Here is a 24,449-nt window from a genome sequence, read left to right as displayed (position 1 = left end):
AGGAGTGTCTTTCACAATCCTTCAGTCATGCGTCCTTCTCTCCAATGACTACAATCAGCCGCCCAAGAAACGTGACCACCAGCAGAGACTGGACAGCGCGGACAATTGAGAGTCTGTCTTGGTCTGGCTGTGTGGCTGACCCACAACATCCTGCTCAGCGAGGTCTCTAGCCAGACCTTATATGAGAGGGAGATAGCTGGAGAGCGCGAGAGAGCAAGAGAGAGAGAGAGAGAGAGAGAGAGAGAGAGAGAGAGAGAGGGAGAGGCGCCATGAGAGAGGTCCTTGTACTGTGTCCAGCCGTCTGGCTTCAATCAGAGCAGGCCATCCTGATGAACTGCAGCTTCACACAAACAGGACAGAGTATGAGAAAGACGTCCAGCTCCGCAGATCAAGGTTCCTGAACGGTTCTTTGCTTTGACATATGGTTCTAGCAAAATCCTTTAAACTGACCTCTCCATGCCTCACCCTCACATGTGTTCCTTCAAAGCATCACCGCTGAGCTGGACAAGGCTACTGTGGTTTTTATTTAATACAAGGGAAATGACTTCAGTAATGCATCTGTGTGTTCATTTTCCTAAAAGTATATTTAATGACAAAAGCACAAAGAAATGATTCACATGATCCAAAGTTCTCTCTGAACAACTCAATTGTATTTGGTAAATTTAAACCAATTTAGAATCTGATGCCTGCAACACACTGCCAAAAAGTCAAAACAGTGCAGACTTTCCCACTGTGCTCCACTACATTTCCTTTTAATGACACTGTTGAAGCATTTGGGAACTGAGGAGACCAATTTCTGCAGTTTTGTGTGTTGAGTTTTCCCTTATCCTGCTGGTGCAGCCGGTAGTGTCATTATTACACAGCTCCTGGGGTTGTGGGTTTGAGCCCAGCTCTGGGTGACTGTCTGTGAGGAGTGTTCTCCTTGTGTCTATGTGGGTTTCTTCCAGGTCCTCTGATTTCCTCCCACGGTTCAAAAACACATGTTGGTAGGTGAATTAGTGTCTCAAAAGTGACCGAAGGTGTGAGTGAATGTGTGAGTGTGTGTTGCCCTGTGAAGGACTGGCACCCCCTCTTGGGTGTGTTCCTGCCTTGTGCCCAGTGATTTCGGGTACGTTCTGGACCCACCACGACCACTGCATGGACCCTACACGGCTATACTCGACTTGACTCAGCTCTTTCTTTTCCACTGGCCAAATCTGGTCCCGGTTCCTGGAAGCGGGTAAGTTTTCAGTCCAAGTTCACTCCGGGTTCTAACCAAGCTGAGTAGGTACTAAATGGTGATGTATAAACTCTGCAGAGCTCTGATTGGCCAGAGACATGTCAATCACCAGGAAATACAGAGCTCATTCAAAACCAGCACAAACTGCCGCTTGTAAAATCTCTAAACTTACAGCAGCTTTCACATTTATTTTTATCGGACTCACAGCAGCAGCTCGCAACTTTACCTCGAGGTGTTTTGTAGAGGTTTAAACGTTCCTTGGGCCGATGGCCTATGAAACTTTCTGGTGAAAGCCGAACGTGCAACAAGTAACTGATCTGTGAGAAATGGGGGCGGAGCCGTGTTCAATCCAAAAAACAAAAAACAAAAACAACACGATGAGTAAAAAGCACCTAACTTTATCGCAGCCTTTGCTGTGTTTTTCAAAGCCAGTGATTCCTGTTAGAGATGGAATTTTGTGACGTCACTGGGTCCATTTCGCGGGGGGAGCCCTGCCAGTGGAAAAGCGACAAGCTTTAAGCGAACCGAGTCGTGTAGAGCCAGACCCATGCGGTGGAAAAGCACCATAACAATCTTTAGAGAACTAGAAGTGGTTCTTTCAGGAGAGGAGGCTGTTTTTCCAAACCCTTTAAAAACCCTCTGTAAATGGGGGAAGACTGTAATGTTAGATACAGGCTTTTTGTGTCTGCTTTTTTTTTTGGTCTTTGTTCCCTTATAAATTTCCCTCCCTCCCAACACCTGATACTGCAGGCTCATTTATCATTTGTCACTGATGTTTACTTCAGGTGTGAAGGAAGGGGTGAGGGGTGGGGGGGTGCACTTCTAACCTCCCTCCAGATATGCAGGAGGATGAGGGAGTGACTGACAGAGCTTACAGAAGGCCAGAGGGGACTGAGCCATTGTGTCAGAAAAGGGGGTGGGGGGTGTTGAACAGGGACATGAGCAAGAGGACAAATTCACGGACTCACAAAGCAGTCCACGGAGCTGCCCTGAGGAGACACGGGCCATGTGCGCACATCTCAGTGCGCTCTTGAGAGGAAACAAGAGGGAAAGAGATAAAAGAAAAGAGAAGGTTTTGTAGAGAAAGGGGTGAATGGATGGGGGGTTGGTGCTAAATGTGACAAGCATAGACTAGCAACCTGAATTCGTAACTAACTCTTTATGTGTGTGTGTGTGTGTGTGTGTGTGTGTGTGTGTGTATGGGTATGTATGCCCTGTTCATCAAGGAAAGCATATTGTCCATTGAGCGAGAGCAGCATTCTCTCGTTCCCTCCTCTCCTGTACTCCGTCTATTCATTCACACAATGCCATTCTACAGCAGCATCAATAAATATTCACCAGCTCCACGGCGCAGGGCGGAGGAACGAAAGGCAGAGCGGGGAAAAGGGAAGAGAAAGGAGCCTGAATGAAAAGAGGAGATGAAAAAGGAGGGAAAGAAAAGAGAGAGGGGGGTGGGTATAGGGGAGGAAGAAAAGCTGGAGCCGGGGCGAGTTTTTCCAAAATGCCGGGAGAGGTGCTGGCAAAGGGCCGAGTGGGAGAGACAATGCGGGACCTGGTGAGGGCTCTCTATAGAGGCTCAGTGGAGCATTGGCCTATTGGAGGAGAAAGTGGGGGCAGCTGGAGGCCTGCAAATCCAGGAGAGGGAGAGAGAGAGAGAGAGAGAGAGAGAGAGAGAGAGAGAGAGAGAGAGAGAGAGAGAGAGAGAGAGAGGCGGGAAGTGGGGGGGTTCCACTCTGGGAAACACCAGAGTTATGGCCTTGCCCACTACATAAACCTGTTAGAGTTGGCTCTGGAGTTGTTGCAGACACCGAACTCTGCATATCCCCTCACCTCCTGTTTCTCTCCCCTGCAGACTCATCCATCCCCCTACATTAAGCACCCACTCCCTCCTTCCCTTTATGCAGGGATAAGGGACTCCCCCTGGCCAGGAGTGCAAAAATAAAAGAATGAATACAATTTATGTAATAAATAAGGAACAAAAATCCCATTGGGAGACTTGGCTCTCTTTATGTTGTCTTTAAAACGTTATATAATAAAATGTGAAGCCCTCCTGCCTTCTTGGTTTCCTAATTTCCGCTGGTACCCCATCGAGGTGGGGGAGGAGGGCTGGTGGAAGGTCAAGGCTCAGAGAGAAAGAGCTTGAAACGGGGGTATTTTCGCTCGGGCCCCCTAAAGATCAAAGCCTCATTGCCCTATTGTGCAGCCTCCACAATGGAGGCTATTAGAAGAAACAGAGAAAGGAGGGGACTTGACCCCCCTGCTGGCCAACAGACAGCTACCTGTGTGTGTGTGTGTGAGCATGTGTTTTACAGTGGGCTGGGGGAGCCTGGGACTTACAGTAAAGCCTGTTTCGCTGGGGCATATTTACAGTTGCTATCAAAGGAGCTTACATGCGGTGTACGTTTCCCACACATAATGAGGTGTCACTTCTCTGGTTTCAGTCTTCTTGGATCTTGAAGAAACCAAGTCTCTCATGTGTCTCCTGTCTGACCCTCCTTGTTTTTCCTCAGGTGCGCTGGAAATGTCATGTGAAGCTCAGAGCTGCCCCGAGCTCACAGAGTGACACTCAATAGCTTCCTTCAGATGACGCCCCGAGGCCAGGAGCAGTTTCAGCCGAGCTAGTCCTGACAGACAGCTGCTAATACAGAGCTAATGCCCTACAGAGGAGAGGGAAGAGTGGGTGGCATGGTAATGTAATGGCATTTACCCGTTTATGCTTCTGAAGAAAGTGCTGCGAAGTTGAGTCAAGTTGAAATTAACCAGAAAATGGAAATCTGACAAACCTTTGTTGGAAATGTCTAACGTTAGCCGCCGACTCTAAACAAAACCCATCTGTATTACAGTGCTAGTCTACTCCTGACATTCAGGGTGTCACTTCCTCTCATGTTCTTTTCTTTCACAACCTTTTCTTTATCTCGATATCACCTTTGACATTAATAAATCAGGGTTTTTTTCAGCGTGGACCCTTCTGTTTGCTTGATTTTAAGTGACGTATCTACAGTTTAATGTTTAAATAAAGTTTACAACGTTGTCCCATGATTCAAGGCCTTTATTTCTTTATATTTTTCTTTGTCTTCTTTGAATCTACACACTTCCTGTAACTAACCCAGTCAACTTCTCTCTAATCAGTTGTGTAACATCTTTCTTTCTTTTCGTGTTTCGGATTCAGTATGACTGCTATTGTTATTAAACTTCCTAACAGTCTCAACACCTGCCTCGAGGGATTTTAGTCCCAGTCAGTTTGGTCTATCCACATCTGCGTTTAAAAAAAATCTGGCTTTTCTCCCGACAGTGACGAGGAGCCGGAGACTTTCTGGGAAGGTGGAGGTAGTTTTGCGGCTGATGTGGAGGCCATTAGCCCCCTGTGCTGTGCTCTTCTCTCATTATTAATCTGCTGTGACAGCTCCACTGTTTACCAAATTCACCCGGAGAGATCCAGGGGGAGGGAGGCTTGGCGCCGCTCGCCTCCATTAACCCCTGACCCTGAGTGGGACGGCAGCGGAGCCAGGCCTGAGGCAACCACCCCTCCACCTCCACACTGGACACCTGTCCTGTCCTAGAGGAAAGACATCCTGCTGGATACTATGAGCACACAGATGAGAGAGAGAGAGAGAGAGAGAGAGAGAGAGAGAGAGAGAAACACACTCACAGCTCAGAGAGCTGATTGGCTCCAAATCACGAAAGCCACGTTACAAATCTGTATATGATCTATTGTTATTATTGATTTACTCCGTTTAATGCGGTGTATTCTCAGCAGTGACAGATCACAGATTGAGTGCGTGTAACGTTTAGGGTAAAGGTGAAATTAAAAGAATAATATGTAATGTTTTACCTTAAAATGGCAGCTTCTAATTCATTATAATGCTCCCCTGAGCTGTAATAGGTAGATTAGAGCCTCTGTCGTTGCTACTCTGGGCTCAGCACTGCAGAAACTGCACTTCGTAACTTGTGGAGGAGGGTAGGAAACCATTCCCCCGGAACGGAAACCTTCCATTCCACTCTCTGTTGATTTCAGTACGGTGCTGAGCCTGGAGCAGCAATGACAGAGGCTCTAATCTATCTATTACAGCTCAGGGCAGCATCAGAATGCATGTTAGTGTTACTTTAAGCCTTTAAACCAACATCAGGTCTAAGACTCTCATTTACAAGCCTCGGTAGATCTCTAAAAGGTTATATACTGACCCGCTACGACTCCTTTAATCCCAGCCTAACCTGTAATTAACACACACACACACACACACACACACACACACACACACACACGCACACACAAAATCTCTCCAAACAGTGCAATACAACACAATAGGTTAGTTATCTCCCTCTTGACCTCCTTATCATCTTTATTTAATTACAATGGCCCTAAAGCCTGGCAAATGTCTACACCTCTCTCTCTCTCTCTCTCTCTCTCTCTCTCTCTCTCTCTCTCTCTCTCTCTCTCTCTCTCTCCAGCAATCCTTCTCAGCTCAGCACACCCTGATACGCTATCTACACATCAGTCATCCATCAATCTTATGTAACTGCCGGCGACCCACATATCAGCACACCACCTAAAAAAGCCCCGAGCACCTCCTCTGAAACACAGCTGATAAAAGCAGTTGAAACAATGCAGCGCTTCATGCTAATTCCTAAGTGTCTCTAGTTAATTATCCCTAGACCATTAATACACATACGCAGCTCAGGTCAGTAAACAACACGTGGCGTCTACTGACGCCTGTAGATGGCAACAGTGTGTGTCCGTGATTGTGTTTTTACTCAGACTCTTCCATTTTATTGAGTTGTGCTCATTTGATCAGTTACTACATTTCAGAGCTAAATGTCAACAACAAATGTGAAGGCAGTGTTGCAGTTCTCAGTTTTGACCGTAGTTGGCAGTGTATGCTGCCTTCTTTCCTCCAACCACACCACAGGCCTGCTGTAACCCCCTCTACCCATAACAGTTCATGCAGTCTCAGGCCTGTATACCTTAAATCTACACGACAATCTACATGACAAATGTTAAATGTAAACCCGCTGTCCTTTGCTCTGATGAGAGAGAGATTATGACTCTCTCTGCCTTATCTTCCTGTCTGGATTGCTTACCTATTAACCATGTAACTGTAATGAGGTTAGGGTGTTGTCCATTTGCTCTTGCTCGCTTGTTCTCTGGCCCGTGTTGTTTGTCCAGGCCGTTTTTCTTCAGCGATCTCGGAGCCGGAGATCGTGCCGATTACATAAAGCACAGAGAGCCACGCACACTTCGTAAATACGGCAAAGTCAAGATTGAATTAAGACACATGTAACACCCCGGGACTAACTGTTTGAATGTGTGTGTGTGTTTGTGTGTGTGTGTGTGTGATAGAGAGAGAAAGTTTGTGTGTGAGAAAGAGAGCGTGCACGAGAGCATGAGTGAGTGAGCAAGAGAGCAAAAATGAGTACAAAGGAAACAGCAAGTGATAGGAGCAGTGAGATGCTTGTTGATGAGTGTGTCAGATAACAGATATTTATGCTGTTACACTATGGCCCATGATGCAGAAGTACAGGTTCCTGGGGGGAGAGAGGGGGGGGGGGGTAGAGAGAGAGAGAGAGAGAGAGAGAGAGAGAGAGAGAGAGAATGTGAGACACAGAGGGAGAGAGAGAGTCAGATTGACAACGAGAAGTAGAAAGAAAGAAAAGAATGTACGAAAAAGTGAGAGATTAAAATTGCAAAGTAAAATGACTCTCTCTCTCTCTCTCTCTCTCTCACACACACACACACACACACACACAGGTCAAAATGTTGTTTGACTGACGAGTTTGTGGGCTGTCCGTCAACACTCTGACCCCTCCCAGCCCTGACCTTTGATCTTCCTGAGCACACACTGTCATCACCAACTCCATTGCAATGGCCAAACAGCAGGGTCAGGAACTCGGTTTCAACACACTCGCCACAGTCAGTGAGTGTGTGACCGGTTGTATTTGTGTGTGATGGATAGAGAGAGAGAGAGAGAGAGGTGCTGAGAGAGAGAGAGAGAGAGAGAGAGAGAGAGAGAGAGGTGCTGAGAGAGAGAGAGAGAGAGAGAGAGAGAGAGAGACTGAAATATTCAGTGTCACAAATAGACACTCACTTGCTATTTCATGCTGTCCTCGGTCACACACAGAGGCGCTCACTCTAGTTTTAGGATTATATAAAGATACAGGAGATGAACACATCTCCCAAAACATCTGGAAGCTTTGCAGGCCTCAGCTGAATAAATTCAGCATGCAAATAAATTCACAACACCCCCACAGTCCTTTCACCATCACATACTCATACTCACACACACCCTTTCACATGTGACACACACATTCATACACTCCCTCAAGACACCTCTGCACTTTCTCTCTCTCTCTCTCTCTCTCTCTCTCTCTCTCTCTCTCTCTCTCTCTCTCTCTCTCTCTCTCCCTCTCTCCCCCACCAATCACTCTCATGCCACTTTCCACAAATCATACACTAATGTTTATAGTTTTTTTCCACATATTAAACAAATGAAAAGGCAGAGAGAAGTGGAGGGAGGGATGAGGAGGGGTGGGGGAAGCTGAAGAAAGGTTTGGACGTGGTATAAGCAAAGGCACCGGGCCAATAAACCCTCCTCGGTGCTAGAGTCCTCTTCTCTTAGGAAGGAAAGCTCAGACTGGAATCTCCTGAAGGGTGTTTTAACCTTTTAAAGTAACACAAGGCAAGATTTGCAGAGTGTGATTTAGATTTACAGCACTGTCCTGGTGATTTCCTACCCTCCTCCATAAGTTACATAGTGCAGTTTCAGCAGTGCTGAGCCTGGAGTTGCAACAACAGAGGATCTATTCTCATTATTACAGCTCAGTGGAGCATCACAATGATATTGAAGATGTATTTTTGAGGTAAAAATACTACATACTGTTGCTTTAAAGGACTGCACAGGTGTGAGTGTTTGGGTGAATGTGTGACATGTATTCCCAAACACAGAGGACATAGTAAACGCACGCTAAATGCCCAGCCCAGAAATTCAGAGACATACTGATTAAACACACGTTTCACAGCTAACACATGACTTCAGATAAGTCACAGATGACTGTGGATAGTGTAAAAATAAGATGATAATGAATCACTGCTGCCTCCCTGCAGGCCAGAATAAGAGGAGTGACTTGTTCCTCTGAGAAAACGAGCTGCTTCAGCATAAAAAAGTGCCAGAATGGTTGTAAAGTATGGAAGTCACGCTGCTGGTAACTCCAGAGGAAGTTTCACAATAACATACAAATGTTCAGCCGCGGTCTGTGGGAGATGAAGAAATAAAGATAGGAACCAGACATTTGAAGGGTTTAAGGCCTCTCAAATCTACCTCACAGAAAATTAATACACACAATCATTGGCAGGTGGAGTGAGCTGTGAGTGTGTGTGTGAAATGCTCTGAGATGAACGGTGTGTATCCTTACGCCAAATGATTCACTGGATGCTGTTAATCAAGATTCCTTCTGTGAGCCCAACAGAAACCAGATCAGACGTAGACCCATCAAGCACAGCCTCTCCGTGGTGGAGCACCCTTATCCCGAGGCTGGTGTGTGCTCCCTGGCCTAAAGTGAAAGCGTTTCCAATAAAAACATGATATAAACTAGATTGTACCAGAGGAAACTAAAGTGGCTCCAGGTCCCTTCAGCTTTAACTTTTCATACAAAAGGACTTACAGAAGATCAGGCATGAAATTGAAACCATTGCAGAACCTGGTACTGAACCTTGGTGTTCACGGCCTGAAGGAAAGGGGCCGGTCTGCTCTCGCCGTCTCTGGTGAACACTGTGAACCCTGGGAGGAGAGGCACCTAGTCCTCTGCTCCACCTGCTCTCCATTGCTTCTCATGCTGGCTTTTAGTGGAGTAATGCAGCTTAAGGTCAGAGCACAAGGCAATGAAGTAAGGGGAGTTTCATCAGGGGTTGTTGTAGAGCCCTCCACTAGGACTGCCTATGAAAAACTGATGGTGTATATTACTTTCACAAATTTGAGAACGCATGCCCACCATGAAGAATAGGAAGAAGAACAACAATAAACACAGAAGATGCTCAAAAAGGCTGAGCAGTAAAGTATGATCAAGTACAGCTGTGATATTTGTGCAGAATACTGTTCTTGAGATATGAACACCCTTCCAGCTCCAGATGAGTTTTTCCCATTAGAAAATCATGGGCTGCAAAAGTGCAACCACATTGGATACCACAGACACCACTGTGCAACAACCTATACACCATTTGGAATACCACAGAAATTGTCATAGCAACCACTTGGAATACTTTTGCGATCACATGGTACCCTGTAGCAACAGCATAGCATATGTGTGGAATGCCTTTACATCAATGTTGCTATATCACAATTGTGTTCTCCCTGTGTCCGCGTGGGTTTCCTTCGGGTGACTGTCTGTGAGGAGTGTGGTGTGTTCTCCCTGTGTCTGCGGGGGTTTCCTCCGGGTGACTGTCTGTGAGGATTGTGGTGTGTTCTCCCTGTGTCTGTGTGGGTTTCCTCCGGGTGCCCCGGTGCCCCCCCATGCTCCAAAAACACATGTTGGTAGGTGGATTGGCAACTCAAAAGTGTCCATATGTGTGAGTGTGAGTCGCCCTGTGAAGGACTGGCTCCCCCTCCAGGGTGTGTTCCCGCCTTGCACACTGAAATAAATGAATGAATGAATAAACCAGACAAAAGAAACCTGGAACACATTTTTTCACATTTTTTTGCTGAATTCTGTATTTAATTTTGGGTTAAAATCACACTGTAACATAAACATCACAACCACCATTTTGTAACTTGTATTTTGACACTTTGTTTTTGAAATGGGACACAGGACAGGTGACTAAAGCATTTGAATTGTTAAAAATGTTGGAACTTTAGAAACAAACATGCTTTTAAAATAAACATTTCTATGGTCTCTATGTATTCAAGAAGCACACTGCCATTCTATAAATGAGGTCCCAGATACACAAATTCACAAACTGTCATGTGACTGCATGTTCAGTAAATGTCACTTGGGGACATCACGGTTTAAAGTGAAGGGTAAAGTTGTGTAGGGAACTTTCCAGACTTCATAACTGGGTTGGACACATATGTCACCACGCGTTATGTGTTAAGATGTTCGGTACAACAGTGAATTCCCATTACATTCCAATCACAGTACAACACCTCCTACTCTTACTTTGAACAAAACATGGTCTTCACTCAAAGTTTATCTGCACTTCTCACAAAATCTCTAAATTACAACATACTACAACATTATTTCTGGCTGTAACTACAGCAAACCCACACACATGTCTAAGGTCCCCACATTGTATCTAAAACTAAAACCAGTTACTGATTTATTAGTGGAAACATCAGAGACGTGTAGACCCAATTTGGCCCTAAATGACATGACGTTGGACATTCCACCTTATTTTATCCCTCCTAGCCATAAATATGCAGTAAACCACCAAATAACTTCAAACCTGTGGGAAACTTGAGTAAACAGACTCATGTCAGCGTTAGAGGGGCGCTTTAGAAACTGTTGGCTGACGCTTTTGGGACGAGCGCTGTGTTCAGACCGATCCTAATGATTCCAATCTGGCCCTGTAAACTCGCTGGGTGAGAAAGTGAGGCTAGCAGGTTAGCTACAGTGCTGGAGCAGATGTTGTGTCTGGGGAAATGCCTCGTTAGCCTCTTCCTAAATTGGTAGTGCTGGAGCTGAGGGAAGGAGAGAAGATAGGAGTGTTAAGGTTTGTCAATGAGCAAGAAGTGCGCGCACACACACACACACATACATGCAAACAGCACTGTGCTAATGCACATCTGGGCCTGAATGTTGACGTAGCCAGGAAGCACAGCTCTTTCCCATAATTCCCTCCGTGGTGCTCATTAGCTCAGTTGGTCTTTGTAGCCAGAACATACTTCCCACTATGGGTTTGTCACGGATTACTCGTCGAGAGAGAACGAGAGAGAGAGAGAGAGAACCCAGTAAAATTAAAGAGCAGGCAGACTATCAGCAGTGGGGGGAGAACTAGGAGCGGCAGCTAGCGCCATGCACCATGACGCAAGGTGTTATAAAAGCCAGATGGCTGCACTAATGCTGAAAATATGTTCTGTTTTTGTTTGTTTGTGTTTAGAGCTCAAACATTTAGGAAAGCACTGCCACTAAAACTGCACAGTGTTATTACCATCAAACCTTCTTTGGCACACGTTGAGGGGTTTATTTTATTTTATTTAACTAAACTTCCTGCATGTCGATGAGAATCCAGGATGCAGCTGAAGTTATAAAAAATGTCAGCGTTTCATAATCATACTTTGATATATCATCATAAAAAGCATTTTATTACCACAATCTTGCGCCTTGCACCTTGTCCAGCATTTTCTTCAAGGTAATTATGAGTTCATGTGTTTTAAAAACACATAAAACTTTGTGAATGATGTTTGTGTCCTACACTTTTGGGTGGTCTCTTTACAGTAACAACAGCGCTGTATTAGAACTTCAGTAATATGTAACTCTAGTACAGTTGCACATTATTTTACAGCTACAGAGAATAAAGCTAAATGTGTCAATTAATAAACGTCATCCTGACTGCAAACACACTCCAGAACCTGGAGGGCGTCACAAATTTAGGAAATAGCTCCAGTTGGAAGAATCGAATCCATCTATGGGGAATATCCCAAAATAAACTCCTCTGTTCTCCCATATCGGGCCTTATATAAATAAGATATCACCACAGGCACAAGGCACCATGGGAAATAGCCAATCCAGTCCTGTAAACATCAGCCAATGACTTCTGGCAGGCTTGTTCTCTCTCTGGAGGCAGGGGGGGAGGGGGGGGGACTCAGAGCTGGAATTCATAAATAAATCACTTTTTTAGAGGAGGATTATGTGTCCACAGACCCCTTCTAACCCCTCCGTCCTCCCCTCCCCCATCAAAACAAACAAGGTGAGGCAGAAATAGTGGATTTTAAGCACCGCTACAGGAAATTATTTTAGCTTTGGTAATTTGGCTGCTTACTTTACTAGCATTTGCATTACAGCTTAACCCAAACCATTTAACCCTCCCTTTTTGCAAAACTCCTGCACACACAGACACACACTTACATACATACAGTTACACCTGGCCCCGGCTATAGCACACATTTAAAAAACACTCCAACCACGACTGTGTTCAAGTTACACACGAACCAGGAGAACAAACCGTTCCAAAGTAAAATGATAAAATACCCAGACTTTCATGATCGCAGATTGTCGACTGATGTCCCTCAAAGGAGGTCTGTAAGAGTATGACTTGTTTTTTAGCACTTGTTTTCGGGCTCCTTATATCATTAACCCGTTCCCAGAGGAAACCATTCTGGCTCTATTTAAACCCACTTATCCCGGCCCTTCCCGTAATCACCCTCCTGAACAAACACAGGCGGCCTGAGAGTGGCTGGACCATCACTGGGAAGGGTGTTAGCGGTTAGCCCCAAAAGCAAGCATTCACCTTCTGTCCCAGCTTTTCTTTTCTAAGTGTTTCAGCGATTCGGGAACGGAAAACGCAAGACGAGGGACATTAGGAGCCACTGTCACCAGAAACCGTTGCGAAACAAACATACAGACTTAGCCCTCTGTCTCTGTGTCCCTGACCCCCATGGCCTACAGTGAAGGGCTACGTATTTCTGGGAGCGTGGGTTCTGATCAGCGACAGACTAAACACAGAACACTCTGGAATGGAAACATGAGGCAGGCATTTGTTACAGTATGGTGTGATAATTCAGTTTTTCAGGGGAAGGTTAATTCTTCCACAGTATCAGATGAGGCCCTCTTCTTGTAAACAAGCTGCCAAATGAAAATTTAGTAGGTGTTTTTCGCTTTAATCACATTGAAGATTCCAGAGTGGGCACGGAAAGGGTTAAATGCATATGTATCTGTGTTTCTGTGGGTTTCATAATGTAGCTCTGCATGTGCACTATGACAAGAAAGGACTGCTAACTCCTCTGCATGTTCCACTGTGAGAGAGAGACAGAGAAAAAAGTAGGGCAGGATGTTTTGAGGTTACTTTCTCCAGTGCCGACACCCTCTCTTTCCTCTCTCTCTTATACACAAACACAAATACACACACACACACACACACACACACACACACACACATATATATATAGGCATGATTTGGGTGGTGGATTATTCTCAGTGCTGGCGGCGTGTTAGTGTGTGTTGTGCTAGTGCGAGTGGATCAGACACAGCAGTAGCTGCTGTTGTTTTTAAACCCTGTGTCCACTCACTTTCCACTCTGTGAGACACCCCTCCCTCGTTGGTCCACCTTGTCCACCTAGTCTTTCATCAGTGACACAGGACGCTGTCGGCTGGATGATTTTGTAGGGTTTTAAAAACTCTGGCAGCACTGCTGTGTCTGATCCACTCGTACCAGCACAACACACACTAACACATGCTGAGAATGACCCACCACCCAAATCGCACCTGCACTGTGGGAATCCTGACCTTTGAAGAACAGGGGGGAAAGGGCGTGACTAAGTATGCAGAGTAACTGACTGACTGTAATTGTAGAACTACAAAGCGCTCCTGTGTGGTCAGTGGAGCTGAGCAAATGGGCAATGAGTGTAGACGAGCGGTAAGAGACATAACAGGAATGTTGATATCACTCACTTATATTAACTTGGAACTACTGGAAATGATGCACTTTGCTGAATCCTTGCAGGCACCGGAAGTGTTTCATTTTGCACACATCGTGAAAGCATCAGGGCTTCGAGAAATGAATGTGAAATGACTAATTGTCTGTAATTAGGGGAGAAAAGTGATCCTGCAAACTGAAACAAAGCAAGGACTCACAAAGGACTCCCTCTCTCTCTCTCTCTCTCTCTCTCTCTCTCTCTCTCTCTGTCTCTCTCTCAGTTTCACTTGCTCAGGCACCAATGCAGGGCCATCAGTTCCAGAGAGATAACCGTGTCATAAAGATCTGACACTAAAACTTTGTGTGCTAACAACCATTGTGTCAGAGGGAACACTTTGTCTTTCCACACCATACTAGGCCAATAGCATCTCTGCTTAGCTGAGTGCACCAGAAGACTCAGCATAAATACAGTTTGAGTCACACTTTGTTTGCCTTAAGACAAAAGGAAAGCCCAGTCCTTCACGTCTTTCATGTGGGCCTTGTTTGTGCTGAGAGTAAAATGGAGCTAGTGCTACACTGTAACTTTCTCGTTCATAGGGCCCTCATCTACACCACTGTCTTGTGTTTTACTTCTGATGACAGACCTGAAACAAGCCACTGTGAGCTGTTCTTCATTTTGCCCTGAAATTCCCTGCAGAAAAATATATAGTACCCTATATTTATTATTGTTTCATATACGTAAACTGCATATATGATCATCCAATCATCTGCATCTGAAGCACTTCATCTTTATCGGGTCATGATGGGTCCAGAGCTAACCTGGAATCACTCTCACCCAGTCACTCAAACACTCACAGCTGTGGGCAGTTTAACACACTCACCCAGTCACACACATACACACACACACACCTGTGGACAGTTTCACACACTCACCCAGTCACACACACACTCACATCTGTGGACAGTTTCACACACTCACATAGTCACACACATTCAGACCTGTGGACAGTTTCACACACTCACCCAGTCACTCACACACACTCACACCTGTGGACAGTTTCACTTAATCACCCAGTCACACACATACACACACACACACACACCTGTGGACAGTTTCACACACTCACCCAGTCACACACACACTCACATCTGTGGACAGTTTCACACACTCACATAGTCAAACACATTCAGACCTGTGGACAGTTTCACACACTCACCCAGTCACTCACACACACTCACACCTGTGGACAGTTTCAAACACTCACCCAGTCACTCACACACACTCACACCTGTGGACAGTTTCACACACTCACCCAGTCACTCACACACACTCACACCTGTGGACAGTTTCACACACTCACATAGTCACACACATTCAGACCTGTGGACAGTTTCACACACTCACCCAGTCACTCACACACACTCACACCTGTGGACAGTTTCACACACTCACCCAGTCACTCACACACACTCACACCTGTGGACAGTTTCACACACTCACCCAGTCACTCACACACACTCACACCTGTGGACAGTTTCACACACTCACCCAGTCACACAAACACAGTTATTATTCTCAATCATAAGGCAATAAGTTTAAATTAGAAGAAATGTTCCTGTTACATATTATTTGAATATATAATTTTATTTTATTTCACCCTTTGTGTCTGAAACACAGTTGCTTTTAGGCTGACTTAGATTTGGCGCTTAAACATAAGATAATACATTTATAAAATGCTAGTTCAAAGGAAAACCCCAGTTTTGATTTAAAAAACAAATTGCTAAAAGCTGTAGAGACATGGGACTCCACCTGCTATACTCCACATGGGACACTACCACCGTGGTAGACCTGCTATACAGGAATATAACAAACATACTGACTGTGCTTATCATTCCTTGGATTAAATACAATAGAGGTCAGAAATGAAACTCTGACCTGAACAAGGTCTCTAACAGGATAGAAAGCCTTGTGCTTAATTTTTTAAGTGACAAGAGACATGGAGTGAAGAGAGAGCTTGGATTCTACCTTTTTATTTCACTCTGCGCAGATTGAACATGCCCGCACTGGGACTCCTCTATTTGGAGAGGCCATTTGTTGGCAATTTTAACTGGAAATCAAAGAAATTAAGCAAGGATTCTTTAGTCTTTTTCCACAACACCATGTTGTGATGTATTTGTTGTGATGTATTTGTCTGCATTTTTAGTCTTCAAATGAAGCAAGTTCTCTGTAGCTATTAGCATTTTCCCACTACATCAATTAATAAACACACTCAAGAATACGTAAATGTCACCTTATACCACTGTTTTTGTGGTGAGGCTTTAAATTTGTGAAGGAAAGATTTTGTAACTTGTTTTGGAATAACATACAAAACTCTAAACAAAGGAATGGAATTTTAGGGGTCTTCTACGTTGAGGCCACTTTCCACCGTCGTGTAGTGAAGCAGGAAATGATCTCAGTTCCTGATAGAGGGTCTGCTAAAGCCAGAGGAAGGAGAGAACACTTACAGCTGACACACACACACACACACACACCGTGCCACTGAGATAGAGATGAAGCAAAGTTAGACGCTATTAAAAAAAGATTCCTACAGCCACTAATGACCTGTTCCTTTGTGTGTGCGTGTGATATGAAACAGAGTTCATTCTGTGTGCGTGGTGGTGTTGGGGAGTACAGCTTGTGAGGCACTAATCTCTTTGAGACATAAACAATGTGCAAATGTGAGCGCAGAATCGTCATCGTTGACTCATTTCTCTCTCAGCCCAGCTCCACATGTGACATCAGTGCAGGTCCGTGAATAGGACATCAGAAGGAGAGAGAGAGAGGTCATCCTGAGGATTTAAATTTAAAAATGGTGATTGTTGAACTCACTTAACACCAGCAAGACAGATGTCAGCAATATGACACCAGGCGTGTGTTACCAGAGTGGCCTGGAAAGTACCAAGAAAGCTCCCTAGCTCATGGGGAAGTCTCTTCTAGTGAGAGTGTGAATGCCTTTAATCTGATAAAAATGTGGATTACTTAGCGTTGGCTGGTGTTGATAAAGCTCTAAATCACAGTGTTTTCCTTGAAATGGCATTATTACAGTAAGTGAATGATATGCATTACTGCATATAGGGTAGCCATGACTAACTGTATGCAGAAAGACAGCCTTACTCTGACTTATCTGGAGCCCACCAGTTCACAAAATCCAACACAAAACCTGTCACACATTATTCTATGTGCTGAAAACATGGTATAAATCCAGTCATTCAGATTTTGTACTACAAAATCTGAATGACATAGAGTTCAGTGACTTAAGGATTGTCCTTCCATATCATCTGAATCTGTCCAATCCCAGCGCTGGACCCATGTTTATATGAGAGCGCAAAGACGAGGTTATACGCAACAAAACTGACACATCGGGCACGGAGACATAAGAGCACTGAGTAAAAACGGAAAAAACGAGAACAGAGAAGAAAGAGAACAGAGAGAAAACAGCTAAAAACCAGAGCTTCTGCTCCTCGCTCCTCACTGCTGTGAGCTCAGGGTCGGGGTGAACAGCGAGCGGCTCGTTATCATTTAAAGGAATAGGCGCTGAAAGCAGGCGTTCTGAACAGGGCTGTTTAGACAGGGGGAGAACACTGCTGTGGGGCTCGTGGGGTTTGGACCAAAGCAGGACACAGACGTTTCATTAAGAAACAGATCTGTGTTCCATTATGGAGAAGGATAGGGGAGGAATATGTCCATTTTATGGTACTGTAAATGCTGAAAATGACAACTATGAAGTAACCAATGCCAAATAAAATTAATTTCACTGTCAGCAAACTACCATTCCTTTTTGGATAGGCATGATTTTATAACTCGTCTCCACACAGAGCCCCTAATTTTAGACTCGTCAGTTACCTACTAACAAATGTCTGTCAGAACAAAAAACCCTCAGTGAACATGATACTGTAAAAACACACAAAATTGTTATGTGTATATTGACCGTGATTCTGAACCAAATAAATGTCCTTTCGAAAATGAGGTCAGCATTTTTACTGCTGTGTTTGGTTTGGCTCTCAGTGCATGACAAAAGCCATGGAGTACATTTAGCAATAGCGGGATGGACTGGTAAATAAGCCCAGTGGGACTGAGCCACAGGGCTGAGCTTTGGTCTGGGGAGGACAGTGGAATGATTCAGAATGACCAAATCACCCCCCCCCCCCCCCCCACCAAACAAAAAGAGCTCATGGCCAGGTCAGTCTGCTTCTCACAGCCTGATAACAGAGGAGACGTGAGGATAAATGGCAAAGGTCAAGTTGCAAAGTCTAGACCCATTCATAGAATTCACAACACGTAAGTGTACACACGGATACAGGAGATAGGAGTCACCATGTAAAAACAATCGCGCTCTCTCTCTCTATCTCTCTCTCTCACACACACACACATGCTCTTTCATTCCAGCTGAAACACATGCACTGACCAGCCATGACACTAAAAATAAACCCCTCAGGATCACTGATGAAAGAATGCTCAACCCAAAATATGCAGGAGCAGATGAGCTACTGTCTCTGACTTTACATCTACAAGGTGCACCGCTGAGGTAGGAGTGTCTCACAGAGTGGACAGTGAGTGGACACAGCACTGCTGTGTCTAATCCACTTATACAAGCACAACACACACTAACACACCACCACAACGTCAGTATCACTTCAGCGTTGAAAATGATCCACTACAGGCTTTAACTGTTGGCCTACAAAGTGCATTTATAAAACAATGGGAGCAGAAACAAGGAGGCCATTTTAATGGTATGGCAGTTTGTGTAGACATTACACACACAACCATACAAACAGACACGTGGGTGTTTGGCTCATAGACCAGGACCTTACAAACGTTACCCATCAGATAAGTAATTCTCACAGGAAGTGAAGAGAGAGGGGAGTTCTTCGTGACCAAAATAGAACACAAACAGAAGAATATGGTGCGCTTCGGTCACATCGCGGTTGCATTGGAAAACACCGAAAATATCAGAAGTGTTATTACTGCTTTCCAGATTTACATCAAGGCCGGCACTTCTTAAAGGTGGGCTCCAAAAATATGAAATAAACATTTAGACCAGCCTCATCAAATTAACCACATGAGGCTTGAGTGTTTTAATCACTTTTTCAATGTTAGATAACCTCATCTTTCACACTGGAATTAACCTGTTTTGTTTCCTTGGTCTGTCACTAAGCATTACTAAGAATATTAAGACATTGGAATTGAAATATAATATTTAAATATCCAGAAACCAAAGAAGACCAGAGAACAGAAAAGCGGAAGTGGCTAAAATACCGTGGTGTTGTACCCCACCACCCACCAGGGAATATAAGAATATTCGCAAAATATTACAGCCAAAATTAAAATAAAATTTATTCTGGAGAATCCTAGCTGATATATTTCTACTCAACAGCAGCTGCCTGCGCAACATTAGCGTGTTATTGTTGTTTTTTGGGACACATCACATTTACCTACTCAGCTCACTTGGAACCAGGAGTTAGCAGGGAATAAAATACAACCTCGTTCCAGGTACAAGATCTGCTTAATGGAAAAGCAAAAGAAGCAGAGTAGAGCTGAGTAGAGTAGAGTAGGGATCATGCAGTGAAAAAACACATGTGCTAATGTAGACAAAGCAGTTGCCTGTGCTAACATAGGGCCACACAAAACAGCTACATACACTAACGTGGGCCTACTCTAAGCAGCTGCCTAGCACTTTGTGTGTCCCTCTGGATAAGAGCGGCAGCTAAAGGTTATGAATGTAAATATGCTACCAAGGAGCTACACTAAGCAGCTGCCTGCGCTAACGTAGACATACACTAAGCAGCTGCCTGCACTAATGCAGTGCAGAGCGGTGTGTGTGGGCGGAGCCAAATAAATTATTTAAAAAAGTACCTGTTATTTTTTCTATTGTGGTTCATTACTGGGACGGCACGGTGGCACAGCAGGTAGTGTCACACATCTCCAGGGGCCTGGAGGTTGTGGGTTCAATTCCCGCTCCGTCTGTGAGGACTTGGACCCATGTCTGCGTGGGTTTCCTCCGGGTGCTCCGGTTTCCTCCCACAGTCCAAAAACACACGTTGCAGGTGGATTGGCGACTCAAAATTGTCCGTAGGTGTGAGTGAATGTGTGTGTGTGTCTGTGTTGCCCTGTGAAGGCCTGGCACCCCCTCCAGGGTGTGTTCCAGCCTTGCGCCCAATGATTCCAGGTAGGCTCTGGACCCACCGCAACCCTGAACTGGATAAGGGCTACAGATAATGAATGAATGGTTCATTACTGTTCACTAAGTGATAGAAAATATACAAAGCATTATCTCACCAGAGGTGGCACTGTTTTGCAAATATCAGACCCTTGAAACGAGATGTTTCTCTAGACTTTCTTTCTAAAGCCTTTTCTACTGCATTATAAGGCCCTCCTCTCACTGAAAGCCTCCCTTATCTCTTAGACACCAGTACACACACCAGGACTTATTGTGCCAACCGCAGACAGGAAACACTTTCCGAAGCCTGTAAACAAAGTGTTCTGGGTCGGAACAAACAAAACAACTTTAGCAAGATCATCAAAAAGAGCCATGCTCGTCAGATCCATCCCACAACACGCTTCCAATGAATGTAAACATGCTAGAGTCTTGCTTATTTCATCTTCACCTGATTGCATAACAGTTTATGCTATTTGAGCCTTTCTTCCGTGGTGATGTTTACACACTTCTCTGGGGCATCACATCCCACCCTCATGTCTCTATTATGCGAGCGAACAACAACAACAAGGCACACATGTGATGAAAGGTGAATGCAATGACTGAGACACAGACTGAGTCACAAGAATGCTTGGAGTGGTGAAACTATGGGCCATGCGTTATCTCTTCATATTCTACACTCTGCAATGTCACATGCCACCATTACGTATTAAGTTTCCAGTCAAATAAGACATTATGTAAAATATTAACATGGGGATGGTTCAGGTTTAGTGTGTCCAACATTATCTTTCATTGCGTCATCTGTTCTTTATAAGAGAATTGCTTTCAGTTTGTCACAGGAATCTCCCTGCATATTCTTTTACACCCTTCACACACACTCTCCCAGTCATTCACACACTCACACTTGTGGCCACTCCACCAACCGTGTGTGTCTGAACTGTGGGAGTAAACCGGAGCACCCAGAGGAAACCCACACAGACACAGAGAGAACACACTACACTCCGCATAGACAGTGAGTCCAGGACCCCGAGACCCTGGAGATGTTTGTTGGTATAAGTACAGCAGCGCTACTAGGCGCTTGATAAAAAATGTGCAGAGTTCAAGTACAGTTTATTTTTAAAGATGTGATTGTGATTGATATCCATTTACATCATCGCTGTCCAATTAAAGACATGTATCTCCATTTCTGTGGATGTTTACCTTACTACATCATTTGAATTACTCTGAATAAAATCTTTTTACGTTAACTTTCATTGAGAATTAAGGTTATTCCCTCCTCCTGTAGAGCTGCCATTTTGGGAGATACATGTTTTAACTCGACAGTGACCATATGTGAACTGTAAAAAACAGTTGTGTAAGGCTCTCAGGTGAAAGTAACAAAGATTTGTACCTACTGCAGTGTAAAACCAAGCCACACCAAATAAACAGCACATTATCACAATGGCCCAACTTCTGGTGCAGCCTTCAGAGAAAGAACAATATCTGGAACCAGCCTAAGGAACATTTATAAAGGTTCAATATTCATTAATTCATTCATTGTCTGTAACCCTTATCCAGTTCAGGGAGGCGGTGGGTCCAGAGCCAGGAACACACCCTGGAGGGTGCGCCAGTCCTCTTTATAATAGTATGTGATCTCTACTTCTTTTTACCCATACACTGGTGAAGACGGTCCTTTAAATCAAGGCACATGAAAAATGCGCTCTGTAGGAAGCCACACAGAATCCAAAAATGGCGCAGAAGGAGCTACAGAATTCAGCTGCTGAAACTAGAGTAAAGGCCCACTAGTCTGCAATACGAACAGCTTTGCCTAGATCTGCCCTGCACATGAGCATAGAACCAAACAACTATTGCTCAATAAAAGAAACAGAAAATGAAAACAAGTGAAAATCCATGAGAGTGAGTCAGCTACAATGTGGGAACATGTTTTTTAGTCAAATGAGACAAGATGAAAAAGTTAACCTGACACATTAGAATCCCTACAGTGAAGTACAGTGGAGGAAATATTGTGCAGTGACAGAGTCAAAAGTGTGAGAGAAAGTTTTTAAACCCCTCAGTGTCACTGCTGGACTGAGAATGGTCCACCGAACAAAAACATCCAGCCGACAGCGTCCTGTGTCACTGATGAAGGACTAGAGGACGACATACACACACACACACTCTGACTTTACATCAACAAGGTGGACCAACAAAGTGGCATTTGGAGTCAGAACAATGTTAAAAACTCCAGGAGCAACTGCTGTGTCTGATCCACTTGTATCAGATGCCATGGAGCACTTCCACGTACAGCAGTGGGACATTTCTGTGTGTATGACTAATATAATGAGACACTAATAGATAGAAGCACTAATAAACTGAATAATACTACTGCTGTTACACACTGTGGATGTGCTGGCAGCCATCTTGTATTGTGAACCAGGGCTTGTTGAGGCTCTTTTGATTTCCCAAGCAGGGATTCCGACTTTTAAGGCATTCCAGGTGAATTTTCCTACTTGGAAATTGCAACATCCGCAGCAATAGTCTACCTGCTGCTCTATGGGGGTCCTGAGCATTATAAAACAGGGTGAAAGAGGGTTATCAAAGTTGCTGTATTCCTGCTCCAGAGGTAGTACTGACTTATTTTTGCTGTTTCACTGCATGAAAGTAAACAAAGAACGAAAGTGCTACAAAACCAAATAGCTCAGGTTTCAAATGAGTTTCTGCTTTGATCAAAAACTTACAGATAAGTCACACTTCAAAAGGTTCTTCAAGTGTTCAGGATTCTAAACAGAAACATTTTCATTACCAAAAAACCCTTGTAGAACCCCCTTATTTTTAAGTGTGTGAGTGAGTCAGAGACCAGCATGAAGCATATGGTCATGGTCAGTGTGGATGACCATGAGCATGTGAGGTGACAGTGATCTCTCCTCTTGCACTCAGGCCAGGAAGAAAGGAAGGCCCACCCTTGCCCCCTTCAGTGCTTCTGCTTGGCTCTCCTTTCTCCGTCCTGCTCTTACATGCATCTCAGCGTGGATGTAGGCTTTTAGGACAGACTTTTAACAGGAACAGGACCTCTCTACAAACATGTTTTAGGAAAAACACTCTGTTCTTCAAAGTTTGGCTGCGTCCAGTGGGCAGCTTTAATTTTAAGAACGTAAAGAAATAAATAAACCTCATGTGGACTTCAAATACCAAGTACAGCAGGACCTCCACCTCCATCGCCCTCCTCCGCTCCACTCCTCTGGAGTGAAACTCCCGCCCCTGCTCTGCCCCCTCCACACTGACAGCTGTCTCTGATTAAGGCTGTGAAAAATGGGGCAGTCACGCCAACCATCTCCCCTGCAGCATTCCTGCAGCATGACTCCGCACTTTCTCCCTAATGGCTCCTCTCCTTCTCCTTCTCCTCCTCCTCTTCTTGCTTCTCCCTTCTACCTTTCTCTTTCCCTCTCTACTCTGCTTTTACCGACTACTTTACAGTTTTGCTTCGTCTTACGCTTGTCTTCAGGCTGTTTTCCTTCATTCTTCCCAGTCACACTGCTCCAAAAAAAAAAAGGGGGGGGGGGGTATTTGAGCTGGGATGGGATTAGGAAAGTAAAGCGATGTGAAAAAGGAAAGAATAGCTGAAGAGAAACCAGGCTGCAGCGTGGGTTGAGAGACAGAGGGTTGTGGGGTAACTAAACATACGTCAGAGTGAGAGAGGTATTTGTGGGCCGCAAGAATGAGGCTGGGAGGGGGAGGGGGAGATTTGTGGGGTTCCTGAGTCCGTGTGACTAGAAGTGTGAGAGGTTTACGGGGGTTTATGAGCATGAATGAAATGGAAAGAAGTGCATAGGAATGTGGTGTACAGTTGGGGTGTAGGGCAGAAGGAGAAAAGAGGGGAGGGAGAGAGAGAGAGAGAGAGAGAGAGAGAGAGAGAGAGAGAGAGAGAGAGAGAGAGAGAGAAAGAGGAACACTGTACAGGACTGAAACTAACTTCTCTACTGCTTAAGTCACCACAGAAACAGTAAACATTCGCAGCCTCTTCAACCCATAGAGTAACCCCTAACCTCAAGCTCTGTCCCCAGCCAGCATAGTTCACTTTGCCCTCCAACCATATTTACACCACATTAAAATTACCCCATGATAATTACAACCTGCTTCCAGAATCTCAGTCTTGTGGCTGTTTCACTTCATGTCCATATTTATTTGTTCAGGGCCTGTTAGAAGACCTCGACAGAGTCCACGCATTTCCCTGTACATAAGGCATTGTGTGGAGTGGGGGGCGAGCAAAAACCTCTGTCATCCAGACTCTCCCAGCAGACGAGTGCTGATCCACTTCCAGATGTTTCCTGTACTGTCACTCGCTTCTGCTTAAACAAGCAAAAAAAGGGAACCAGTAACATGAAGCTAGAGACATTCTCTGTAGCTTAGCACGCATATCTGAGCGCAGGTCATAAAAATTACCATGGATTTTTCCCACAACAAAGTCTTAACTGTACAATAAGCTGTGTTCCTCTCACTG

Source organism: Hoplias malabaricus, chromosome 1, assembly GCF_029633855.1.
Source record: "Hoplias malabaricus isolate fHopMal1 chromosome 1, fHopMal1.hap1, whole genome shotgun sequence".
Classification (NCBI taxonomy): Eukaryota; Metazoa; Chordata; class Actinopteri; order Characiformes; family Erythrinidae; genus Hoplias; species Hoplias malabaricus.
Note: the sequence above shows the minus strand (reverse complement) of the source record.